Below are 12,080 nucleotides of genomic sequence, written 5' to 3' on the forward strand. Positions count from 1 at the left end.
GCACTCAGAACTTGATTCTGGCACATGGAATAGGAAAAATCGTAGAGCGCCACCGCTTAGCAACTAGAAGTGGGCAGGTGGGAGACTCGGAGGCTTAGACGCAAACCGCTGAGTTGTAAGGCCTGATTGGACCAAAAATGAACGAGGCGACATCTTAGAGAAACCCTAAACCCTGACAAGACGACCAGGAAATTGACCAACAAGTATATTCGGCCCAAAACAACGCGAGAGTGCGTAAGACGTTTAGGAATTGGTTGCTGCACTCACCCTAAATTTTCGCACTTGAAGTACACTTAAGGAAACCGAAAGCCTGATTGAGTATAATTGCACAAGGAAAGACACATTGAGTGGCCATAAATTGAGGACGGTATTAAATAACTGAAGGAACTCACCTAGATAAACCACTCAAGGAACCCACCAGTAGGAGAGAACCCAATACATAGACAAACCATCAATGCGCAGAAGTAGGACCAAGCAAGGGATGCCGACGAAGTGGATCTAACGAGTCTACTGAACTTGATCGATAGCTTGGTGGAGCACGACAACTCGACAATGGCAGAAGAAAGTTCCGACCGCAGATCTAATAAGGAATTTGACTTAGAAGCCTTTCCAGATGCTGAAAGCTGGTCAGTAGTTACAATGCTCATGCTCGGTATGAGCACCGCGGTAGGACAACAGACACTATCATCGAAGATCTAGAAGAGGAGAGGAAGTTGGCCCGCAAAGCATTGCAAAGCATGGCTGAGTACAATAGGGATCAGCAGGCTAGGAGCCAAAGGCAAGGCATGGAGTTGCGAGAGGTACAGCGGGTGCTAAACTTGGCTAGCAGAAATCGAACCGACCATGAGAGAGCACTAGAAGGAGACTTAACGTTGAGTGAGCTTCTCATGAAGCGACTGCTCGATAACACGACTGCAGAGCAAAGTGCCACGGCTCTAGCGACATCGCTGCTCGTAAGATTAGGAGTAAACTTGGGCTCAAAGAGCCAGGCTAGAATCCCTATTGTTGCCAAGCAACTCGATAAGTACCAACCCCATGATGATCCATATAGCTTTGTTGAGCAGTTTGAGCAAGTCTGCGAAGCCAACGGCCTCAATGACCTGACTCAACACTCTCAAGCGTTCGGGCTTTGCTTGGGCGACAAGGGTAGGACGTGGTATACGAGCTTGGATAACGCAGAGTGAGCCAACTTCAACGGCCTCAAGGATCTCTTCATTAAGAGATTTGCCGAGCCCGGATACTCCGATAATCTACTAGTACACTTAATGAATGTCAAGCAAAAAGAGAAGGAGGACATTCACGATTACGTGACCCATGTGCGGAGTCTCTTCAAGAGAATCCCTACTGGAGAGCGACTGACTGAAAGAGTAGTATCAACTATATTCGTCAGCGAGATTCAGAATGAGGAACTATACAAGGCTTTGGCAGGCAACTCGAGCTTGTAGTGAGACACACTAGCCAGGGTCTTTGAGGAAGCCATCTGAGTTGACGATCAGCTGAAGGAGCGGAGCTCCAGAAGCATGAACCTAGAAGAGACCAACTCGCGAAGCTTAGAGAGAGCGTCAGCCTCGAGTGAGCGATCAGCCCCACCATCCCAGGATAAGGGAAAAACCACCGAAACGAACCACGACTTGGCTGATGTTAAGATGGAACTAGCCAAGTTGCAAGATATGTTGAGAAAACCAACGCGCCCACACATCCAATGCATGTACTGTGGCAGAAACCACTTGCCAGCCGAGTGTCAAGACCTTAGGTCAAGACCTTGCGCTAACTGCGGTAGGTTCGGTCATGACATCGCGCATTGTAGACAGCCAAGGAGACTTCCATACTTACAACCATACGACCAGCCTTACCTAGCGAACAGGCCACAGCCATTTTTCAGAAGGGGAGCCCCATTGGTCCTCCTTGCGCCTAACGACATTAAGCTGGCTGTTCCTAGGATGGAAATAAATCCTACGGGCATTCCTAGACCGCCTGGTCCTTACCTAACCCATCCACCGAGTGACACTCCTACCCACTATGTGGAAGAACCAAACGAGGAAGAAGCTTACATATGCCCTTACGTCTCGCATGACGATGAGGGCAACACTGTCCTCATGGATTATTGCCCCATACCAGTGATGGCATTAGGAAGAGGACGAGGTAAAGGCCTAGGAGGGTAGATGTAGGATCCAATCGCCTGTTGGACTTGTGGCCACCCAGGTCATGTCTCATCACGCTGCCCTGAAAGGGAGCAGCAAAACAGAGACAAGGCGGATCAAAGGTGTGCTGAGTGCGGAATCACCCATCTCTTTGTCGATTGCCCAAGGCGAAAGCCGTCGCCTAGCTCAGCCAACGAGCCATCTGTCCCATTGGGGTTGTTTGGTGTCGAGAACCATGATGGGGAGGCCACGCCTATTCCATTGCGGGTCATGACCCATGCCCAAATGAAGCAGGCCGGCATCTCTTTGCCAGGACCTAGCAATCTTGATGCAGCCTCGATAGGAAAGAAGAGTCGTAGATGGCAGAGGAAGAAGTTGAAAGCTAAAATTGCACTAAAAACGGAGAGTGCTACAACTTTGCCTGCTAGAGAGAAGGTCTCTGACGCAGAAGTAGAGACATCAGCCCCTAAGACGGCCGAAAAGGAAAGCACTAAGGTAGGGGAATACCCGCATCCAAAGCGACAATTAGAGGCCATAGAGAAGGTGAAGGAATGGGTGAAGGAAGCCCAAGAGCATCTAAAAGACGTTGAGCCCATCATAGAGGATGCGATCGATAATCTCTCCAGCATAAGTATGCTAACCTCGCCTCCACAACCAAAGTCAAGAGAAGCAACTGCACCACAAACGGTGCCGCTAAGGCCAAGCCTTGGCGCTACTATAGGGCCGCGGTTCAGTCACGGCCACTGGTCAGGACCATCCAAGTTGGGGGAGAGAAGAACACCCAACGACGTCTGAACCACGTTGGTGACTACCCCTATAACACTTAGCCTGGGAGATCTGCTTAGGCAGCATCCCACCCTATGGCAAGATCTTAAGCGGTGGGTTGAAGGGTCACAAGGGCAGGTCATGGCATACCCTCATGACCACGATGCAGAGACACAAATACCAAGTTTAACGCTACGCTCTATGCCTAAATCCTTGCACGTCAATGCCTTCTGGGAAGGTTCCGAGATGCATGCGCTCTTACCGGTTTTAGCCCTAGGTGATACAATGAGGAAGGGAATCGTGGATACGGGGGCTGGGGTTAGTGTTCTTAGCCACATAGTGCTTCAGACTTGGGGTAACCCACCTGTTGAGACTGCTAGGTTTAATGTCACACTAGCAAACGGGATGAGAGTCAAGCCATTCGGGGTGCTTAAGAATTAGCCAGTGAAGATTGCAGGTGTCCAGTTCTCCATTGACTTTATAGTCATAAGGGGAGTGGACATGCATCCAATCTCGCTCGTCCTCTGGGCATGGGATATACTTGGTCAAGGGTCCATAGGACTCCTTGACCTGAGCATTACCCTTGAGCATAGCCGAGATGACATCTAAGTTGACTGGTGAGGTCTTCCAGGTGTCCATCTCTATTCTGACAGCGTCCATCCTATTGCCAAGGAAGATCAAGCCGTTACCCCAATCTTTGATGACTCTAGCACTCAGACTGGGTATTGCCCATAGTCATCGTGATGAAGAAGAATGGAAAAATCTGAGTGTGCGTCAATTACAAGAAGGCAAACGCTGCTACCAAACAACAGGGACAACTATCCGTTTCCATACACCGAGCACATGCTTGAGAGAGTGGCAGGCAAGGAAGCCTACAGTTTTCTGGATGGCTTCTCAGGGTACAACTAGGTGTAAGTGCATCCTGCAGACAAGCATAAGACTACCTTTGCCACTGAGTGGGGCGTCTTTGCTTACATAGTCATGCCCTTCGGGTTGACTAATGCCCCTGCCACTTTCCAATGACTCATGTGCACCATCTTTAAGGATATGCTTTGCAAGGAGTTAGAAGTCTTTGTCGACGACCTCTGTGTCCACTTGGACTGGATCGAACACTTAGACAAACTCCGAGCGGTCTTCGAGCGGTGTCGCTTATATCGTCTCTCCTTGAACCCCTTAAAGTGCAAGTTTTGGGTGAAGCATGGATGCATCTTAGGGCATGTGGTGTCGAAGAACGGCATTGCCCCACTGACTTCTCAAAGGTCAGGGTCATTGTTGACCTTCCACCCCCAAACAACTACAAGGGAGTTCAATGCTTCTTGGGCCATGCTGGGTACTATCGACGGTTTGTATTGAATTATGCGTTGATCGCCAGACCCTTGTACAAGCTGCTTATTGTGTTTGAATGGACTGAAGCATGCCAACGGGCATATGAAGAATTGAAGAAGGCTCTAACCACAGCACCAATCCTACAAGCCCCAGATTGGACCACTACCTTTCACGTGCACATCGATGCTTCTAAGTTTGCTGTGGGAGCAATGTTGTGCCAACCTGGCGAACACAATTTAGACTATCCAGTGAGCTTTGCTAGCGGGCAACTCTCACTGAGACGGAAATGAATTACTCGACGACGGAAAGAGAGGGATTAGCCATGGTATTCGCAGTGAAGAAATTCCGGCATTACCTTTTAGCCATGCCCTTTACCTTCTTTGTGGACCATCAAGCCTTGCTCTATCTAGTAAACAAACCTTGTGCTATAGGATGCATAGCTCGATGGCTCCTTCTGCTTTTAGAGTTTGACTTCTCCGTAGTGGTATGGAAGGGAAAACAACATTACATGTCTGATTGATCACATGTTGCGCATTCCCATCGAAGAAGCCGCTGGACAAGGTGTTATTGATGAATTACCCGACGCCCATCTGTTTAACCTTTCCAGCGAGAGAGATCTATTTAAGGCTGATCTAATGCCGTATTGGGCAGATGACATAGTCCAAGTGCTTGAGCACGAACTGCCTGACCGACAAATAGAAAAAGCCCAACTTAGGCGATTAATCCTTAAGATCTAGCCCTATCAGCTGATTGCAGGCCAACTCTATAGGCTGGGGCAAGACTATTGTTGCACAGATGCATGTGTGAATATGAGATGCACGATGTGCTCTCAGAAGCGCATGATGGCATTGCCAGAGGGCACTTTAGTGGAGACACGACATCACGAAAAGTGTTGCAGTCTGAAGAACTGTGGTGGCCCACGCTTTTCCATGACGCAGCTTGATTCGTCAAGCACTGTGACGAGTGCCAGCAGAAGGTCCCAATTTGCAAAAATAAAATGGAATTAACCCCAGTTATTGCTCGACAACCCTTTGAAAAATGGAGAATTGATTTCATTGGACCCATCAGTCCTGCGGCACAATATTCATAGGCCAAATACATCATTGTGGCCACGGATTACCTCACTAAATGGGCAGAAGTGCGAGCGACATGAAAAAATGACGCTAGAATGATGGCTAAGTTCTATGGGAGCAAGTGATTTCGCGATTTGGCTGCCCCATCGAACTGGTCAATGACCAAGGGTCGCACTTCATCAATGAAGTGATCGCGCATCTCCTGTCCACTTTCCCCATCATCTATCACAAATCCTCGCCATACTACCCTCAGGCGAACGGCCAAGACGAGCGAATCAACAAATAAGATTCTTTTCAATGTCCTAACCAAGGTTGTCTCTGCTTCACGCAGTGACTGGGACAACAAGTTGATGGCAGCTATGTGGGCTTACCGAACAGCTTATAAAACGGCTGTCGGTCAGCCCCTTTAGACTAACATATGGAATAAAAGCGACTCTACCATTAGAGTTCCTTGTTCTTAGCCTGAGAATAGCGCTTCAAGAACGATGGGAAGGGAAGGAGGCATGGATGCAATGACTAGTTGAGCTTGAACACCTCTTGGAGACTCGTCTTCTCACCACCCATGCACTAATCTGTGAGAAAGCCCGCCGCAAGAGCTGGTTTGACCAACACGTCAAGCAGCGCTGGTTTGAGCAGGGTGACTTAGTGCTCCTCTACTCAGTTAAGGGGCATAAGCAAAAAGTGAAATTTAGAGGTCTTGGACCCTTCAAAGTTTGTGTGATTAGCCAAACAGGCAATGTCGAACTTGAGACCCTAAACGGTGAAGGAATAGGCTTCTTCAATGGCAGTTGCGTCAAGAAGTACTACCCCCCTACGCATCCTTTGCATGAGCCACCACTGTTAGAACCGCCTGTCAAAGTACGAGTAGCCACAATGACTGAAATCAACGATGAGGATGAGGAGGCCGTAGAACCTGCACACCTCTGTATCACGGTCATGACAAAACAAACATGTGCTTTCAACTCCTTGATCGACGAGGGAGCAGAATTTAATGTCTTAACCCATGATCATTGGACCCAACTTGGCAAACCACAACTTCAATCCACCGCTGCCAAATTAAGCCCATATGGGGCCCATTCCTACGCACTACTTGGCAAGTGCAAAACAACCATTTCTATCGAGTCTGACTGTTCCAATGATTTTTTATGTGTTGCCAAATGTTAAAAACGCAGGCACAGAGTCACTGCTAGGGCGCACCTTCAAAAAGCAAACCTACTGCAATGTTGACTATGCATCATAGCGCATCCACCTCGCAATAGGCAACGTTCTCATTGTTACAACTTTCAGCACAAGGGCTGCGCAACCTCATCACGGGCCACAAAGCCACTGATAGAAACATCTGTAGGCAAGTCCAAGGAGGGGGTAGTGTGCGGCTGCCACTCCCCGAGCTTCTTAGACCGCAACCCATAGTAGCCAAAGCTAAGGCCCCATAGCCTCGCCTTCAATGGATGCCTAAACAACCGCAACAGCCGCCTAGGAGTCGACGCTCCTACCCTCATAAGAACAGAAACTCTAAACCTAGAAAGCCCAAACACAGTTATAGGAATAGACGTGTAATTAGTCAAAGATGGGTCCCCAAGACCCTCCTGCATGCACAAGGCTACTATGAGGGCAATGCTTGGCTATGGATACCTAAGGCCCACACAGCCAGAGGCACCACTCGTATGCCAACCTCAAGCTGGATCATTCCAAAAATCGTAGAACCTCAAAACTACAAGCCGTAGAGCCCCGACCCGCAACCATCAAGCTCATCCACACGCGAACCCAAGAGAGTTGCCCATGCCTATCGACCCAAGCAACAACCGCCGTCACAGGAGTCATCACCCATCAGTGTCAAGCCGACTTTCCAAATCCATTCTGGAAGCAGCAGGCCGTCGCTCGAGGCTGCTGCTAACCTAGCCTCCGTCCCAACGACCCAATTGCAAGCTCAAGAACACTCATCACCGAAACTTTCCATCGCCAAAGGCTCAAGTCTTACCAAACCCCAACCACCTGCAAGCCTTAGGCCCTCTTACGAGAGGAAATATTTTCTCTCACTAGCAGTTGATTTAGCTGAGGAAACAGGGGATGGCGTGGTGGATTGCATTAAGCGATTGGATGCCACTTTTGTGTCGCTAGCTTTGAACTACGATCGCCTCGACTTAGGCTTATTGGATGAATCCTTTGTAGCCAAAGTTCAAATGATGCCTTATTCTTGGGAAACGTTTGAATTCGCATTTGCAAAAGCTGCTATCTCCACTGCTAAGTTGCTCAGCAGTGAGATCTCAAAAGAGCAAGCAATCAAACAACACCTCATCACATCGTATGATTAGCGAACCACTTCTGCCATCACTGACCAAGAAGTGGCAAAGCTGTCAAAACTTGCTGAGACAAAATCCCAATTCTTAAGGCATTGGTATGCTCTTAGGCTACAATGGGAAGTTGAAGGATACCGAATAATGACCAACACTAGAGCAGCGACGTGCTATCAAAATAGCAGAGTACGACCCCACATACGTCGCGCCAACCTCATATCGAGTGTTAACCACGTTGCGGGGCTGTCCTATAGAAGAACACATCAAGGGACACCCCTACCTCGATTGCTTGTTGACCGAGGAGGAGTTGCTTATTGCTAGCTACGTCAACTTGGGCAACTTCCTAACTGATGTTCTCACATACATCACCCAAGTGGGGATTAAACCCTCTAACCTGGACCGCGAAGCCCATTTGGAATACAACCCCAATTTCTATACTTGGCTCCTTCACAAGTAGCCCTATACCTCCATGCCGAAAGCCCTTCACCTTCTAACCCTCAATCCTAGGAAGGATTCTTCTCAAACTGGAAGGGGAGGGGGTAAGGTGAATCAAATCAGAATCAGTAAATCAAATCGAGGTCAATGAAGCACGTAGATATATATCAAAACGGATGGGGTAGGAAAAGGGCATGAAAACTTTGAATTAAAGGGCAAAAAGTCAAAGTCTGAAAAAGGAAATCTGCATTAGACCTTAATGAATTCATTCAAAAGCATAGAGTTTTTTTTTTCAACAACTATTATGTCGCAAGCACTAATGAAAATTACGGTTTATGAGAGGAACAAAAAAAATGTCACAGCAGGACTGAGCTCACCGACTCCCTTTCACAGAGGAGGAGAGAATGCAGTACAGCATCAACCTGGAGAGCCGCGCCTACAATCGATTGAAATTCCAAACTATTCACAATTTAGAAGAATTAGTGGCCAAGGAAGAGGCAGCCAGGAGCGTCATGGAAAGCTGCAACCTCAAGAAGTATCCAGAAAGTTTCGCACGAGAACCCGACCATATGAGCTATGTGGAATTTCTCAGGTCCTACAACCCCGACAGCGAATGCGGCATTGTCACAGTGGGAAGAGGACAGAATGCTAAGCAAATAGTGGTTCGTCTAACCCCGGTCTTGGTGGAGAAGGCACTGGGACTCGAACCACAGGTGGAAAAGAAGTAGAAAAGGGACGTATACGCCATGCTGGGGATGAGAAAGGAGGACGTCCTGACAAACGACGGCATCAGTATCCAAGACATCCCCAGTGCAGAGACCAGGCTATAGGCAAAACTCATACATGTGCTCTTTTCTAGCCAGCGCTACAACGCACTGATACACCGAATCAGCGTACCAATACTGGAAAATGTAACGGCACATACCTTGCACAAAGTCGACTGAAACAGCTACGTGCACAAGACCATCGACCCCCAGGCAGCTAGAGCACTAGCCTTAGGAAGCATGCCAGCAAGAGAATAATCCCCGATGTCAAAGGCCGCAGAAAGAAAGAGGGCCTCCTCCAAAGCCTCGTTGATCACATATGGGGGCATCTTAACGTCACTTATCCAAGAGGCCATGAAGGAAGAAGAAGAGGGGGAAGGGAAAACACCCGACAGATCACCTCCTCATCAACACCAGGAGAGGTCCAGTGATAGGACGAAAACCGAGGAAGAAGGGGAAGAACAAAAAAGCAAAAAGCAGGTCAAGGAGACCAAGAAAAAAGCAATGCAAAAGAAAAAGAAACGGGATGAAGGCCGTAGAAAGGAGAAGGAAGACTTGGAGAAAGCAAAAAGACAATCCCTCAGGGAGGCAGAGGAGAGAGAAAGAAAGAGGAAGCAGGAAGAAGAAGCAGGAAGAAGAAGAAACAACAGAGCAAGTCAAGAAGGCTAAAAAGGCATCAAAGCAAAAGGCTGAAAGGAGAAGAAGAGAAGAGCAGGAGGAAAAAGAAAAACTAGAGGAAGAATACAAAAAGGCTAAAGAGGAAAGGAAAAGAAGAGTCGCGGAGGAGGAAGAGGAGTTGAGAAGAAAGGAGGAGGAGGACCTGGCCGAGACGACACACTGGTCCATCGAGCAGCAATGCAGGGCGGATGACCCAGAAGCTTGGAATCAGCCAAGGGAAGAAGGGCCTAGCTCCAGCATGTAGGCACCAGAACCCGCGTCCCCCGCAGTTCCAGAAGGAAAAGGCAAAGCACCCCTCCATCCTATCCCCACCCTCATGGCACCACCCGCTGAACCCGCTACGCTCACCCCTAGCATCCCCACCAGCTTGGAAGTGTCTAACCTGATGGCCTGGATGCAATACTTCATCAGTAAGGAAATGGCCCAAGGGAAGAGCATGGAAACCATGACTACGGGACCAAAAAGGCCAGCTGCACATGCAGAATCGAGGTAGGACTAGAAGCATCTGCGTATGGAGGCCTCGACCACCCCCACTCACACAACAATGATGCTACCAGTCATTTATGATGAATACATTGCTGAGATGCTCTCCAAATATTTGAACTCAAGTAGAAATTGAAAGCAAAAGAGGACAAAGAAGAAAGCTATGGACAACGCGACTGGAGGACGAGAATCAAGAACTTGTGCAAATGAAGCGAGAGTACAAGCTCCTCCTGATGCAATCTAAGGAACTGGAGTCGAAAGCCGCCACCATTGGGCAGATGATGGAGGAACTGAACACCAAAGAAGAGGAGAGAAGACAAGAGAGGGAGCAAAAAAGAAAGGAGATCGAGTCCATGACCGATCAATTATGCCTCGGGAAGAAAGAGCAAGACAGCATGAGCAAAGAGCTCAGGGCCTAGGAGCACAAGCTCGTAACCTGTTGAGATGACAAGCTCAATACATGCGGACATTGATGATGGACCGCCTGGTTAGATGGGTCCACATGTCTACACTTAGCACGTCAGTAGTCATTATGACTCTCACATGGCCACTGACTCATTACTTACTATATTCAGGTTGTTACACCTATTTATAGCTGGCATAGTTATAGCGCCAATCGACTAGTGTAGTCGGTTATGCATTGTTTGATGTAGTAGGCCACTTTCCTTTTATGTTGTATCTTATCTATACTTTGTGTACATTGTAAAGTGTGTGGAAGAAGAAGAAGAAACCAACAAGAAAACGTTTTGGCCTCCATCTCTCTTCTTGTCTCTTGAGTGAGCTTCTCCTTGTGCATTCTGTGTGTGTTTGGCGCATAATCTTAAGCAAGTCCCCCCACCACGCGATTCTTGACATGGTATCAGAGCCATGCCATTGAGAGAGGCTAATTTCGAAGACTGAAGTGAAGGAGAAGAAGCAAGGTTTGAGCGAGCAAGCAATGGGTAAGAAGCTCTTCCATTCTCTACTTCTCTTGGACAGTGCCTGTGGAGGCACCAAAAGCAGGGCAGAGCAAAAATCTCAGATTGCAGTGAGATTTGGTGTGCACGAAGAGCGCTGTGTATTCTGCGGATTAGCTCTTCAGGGCTGTCCCGCTGCTATTTTGGCAATCCGAGGTCATTTCAGGCCGCCCCGTTTTAGAGCCGCAAGGTTGCGGACAACAGTTTTAGGGTAGAGTGTGACTTCAGTTGTATTGACCGAACGTGGGTGCATAGGTTACAGATTTCAGATCTATAAGTTCAAAGGTGTTTATCAGCGAATAAACACAAGGTTTATCTGCAAACTGGTTGATTGTATGTATTGTTGAGTAGACAGTGAAAAAGACTGTCTAGTGTATTACTATGCACTATAGGTCGAGGGTTACAAAAGATTTGCTTGCTGTTTGGTATTAGTTTTGTGATAATGACAGAGAATAGTGGAAGCCCCATCATTAAGAAGCTCGAAAAGAACAACTACCCTTCATGGAAGTTCCGTGTCACGAACTTCCTTATTGGAAAAGGCCTCTACAAGTTTGTTTCAGGTGAAGAAAAGGAGCCGGAGGTGAGTGATCCTCCAACTGCAGAAGAGACAAAGGCACGAAAGGAATGGAATGCAAAAGACAAAAAGGTTATGTATTGGTTGTCTGTAGTAATTGATAATAATATGCTGGGACATATCAGAAATGCAGAGAATTCATATGCAGCTTGGACCATACTTGAAAGTATGTTTTCTATAAATACAAAGGCACGAAAGATTCAACTCAAACAAGAGTTGAATACATTGAAGAAAGGGAAGATGTCTATAAATGAGTATGCACTGAAGGTAAGGAGCATTGTAGATGCCTTGGCAACGATTGATGCAATGCCCGATGATGATGATTTGGTGTCATCTACATTGGGTGGACTTAACAATAAAAAGGCTTGGAAGTCTTTTGTAACTTTCGTATATGTCAAAAAGCCATTTCCAGATTTCGATGAGTTGGTCTCCCTTATGATCACTGAAGAGATCAACATGTAGAGTGAGACATCTTAAAAAAAGTGGTGAACAGGTCCAAGCTTTCTACTCCAGTTCAGGAAGGGGACGTGGCAGGTTCTCTTCAAGAGCCGTGGTACAGGACGTGGTAGTGACAACCAGCAAAATAGATTG

General features: G+C 47.6%; 1 pseudogene; it reads left to right on the forward strand.

The window, feature by feature from the left end:
• Nucleotides 1-552: 552 nt before the first annotated feature.
• LOC148014942 (ruBisCO large subunit-binding protein subunit beta, chloroplastic pseudogene) overlaps nucleotides 553-12,080 on the forward strand; it is a 100,166-nt pseudogene continuing 88,638 nt past the window's right edge.

Source organism: Lygodium microphyllum, chromosome 24, assembly GCF_053477565.2.
Source record: "Lygodium microphyllum isolate KBCC chromosome 24, Lygodium_microphyllum_v1.1.10, whole genome shotgun sequence".
Taxonomy (NCBI): domain Eukaryota; kingdom Viridiplantae; phylum Streptophyta; class Polypodiopsida; order Schizaeales; family Lygodiaceae; genus Lygodium; species Lygodium microphyllum.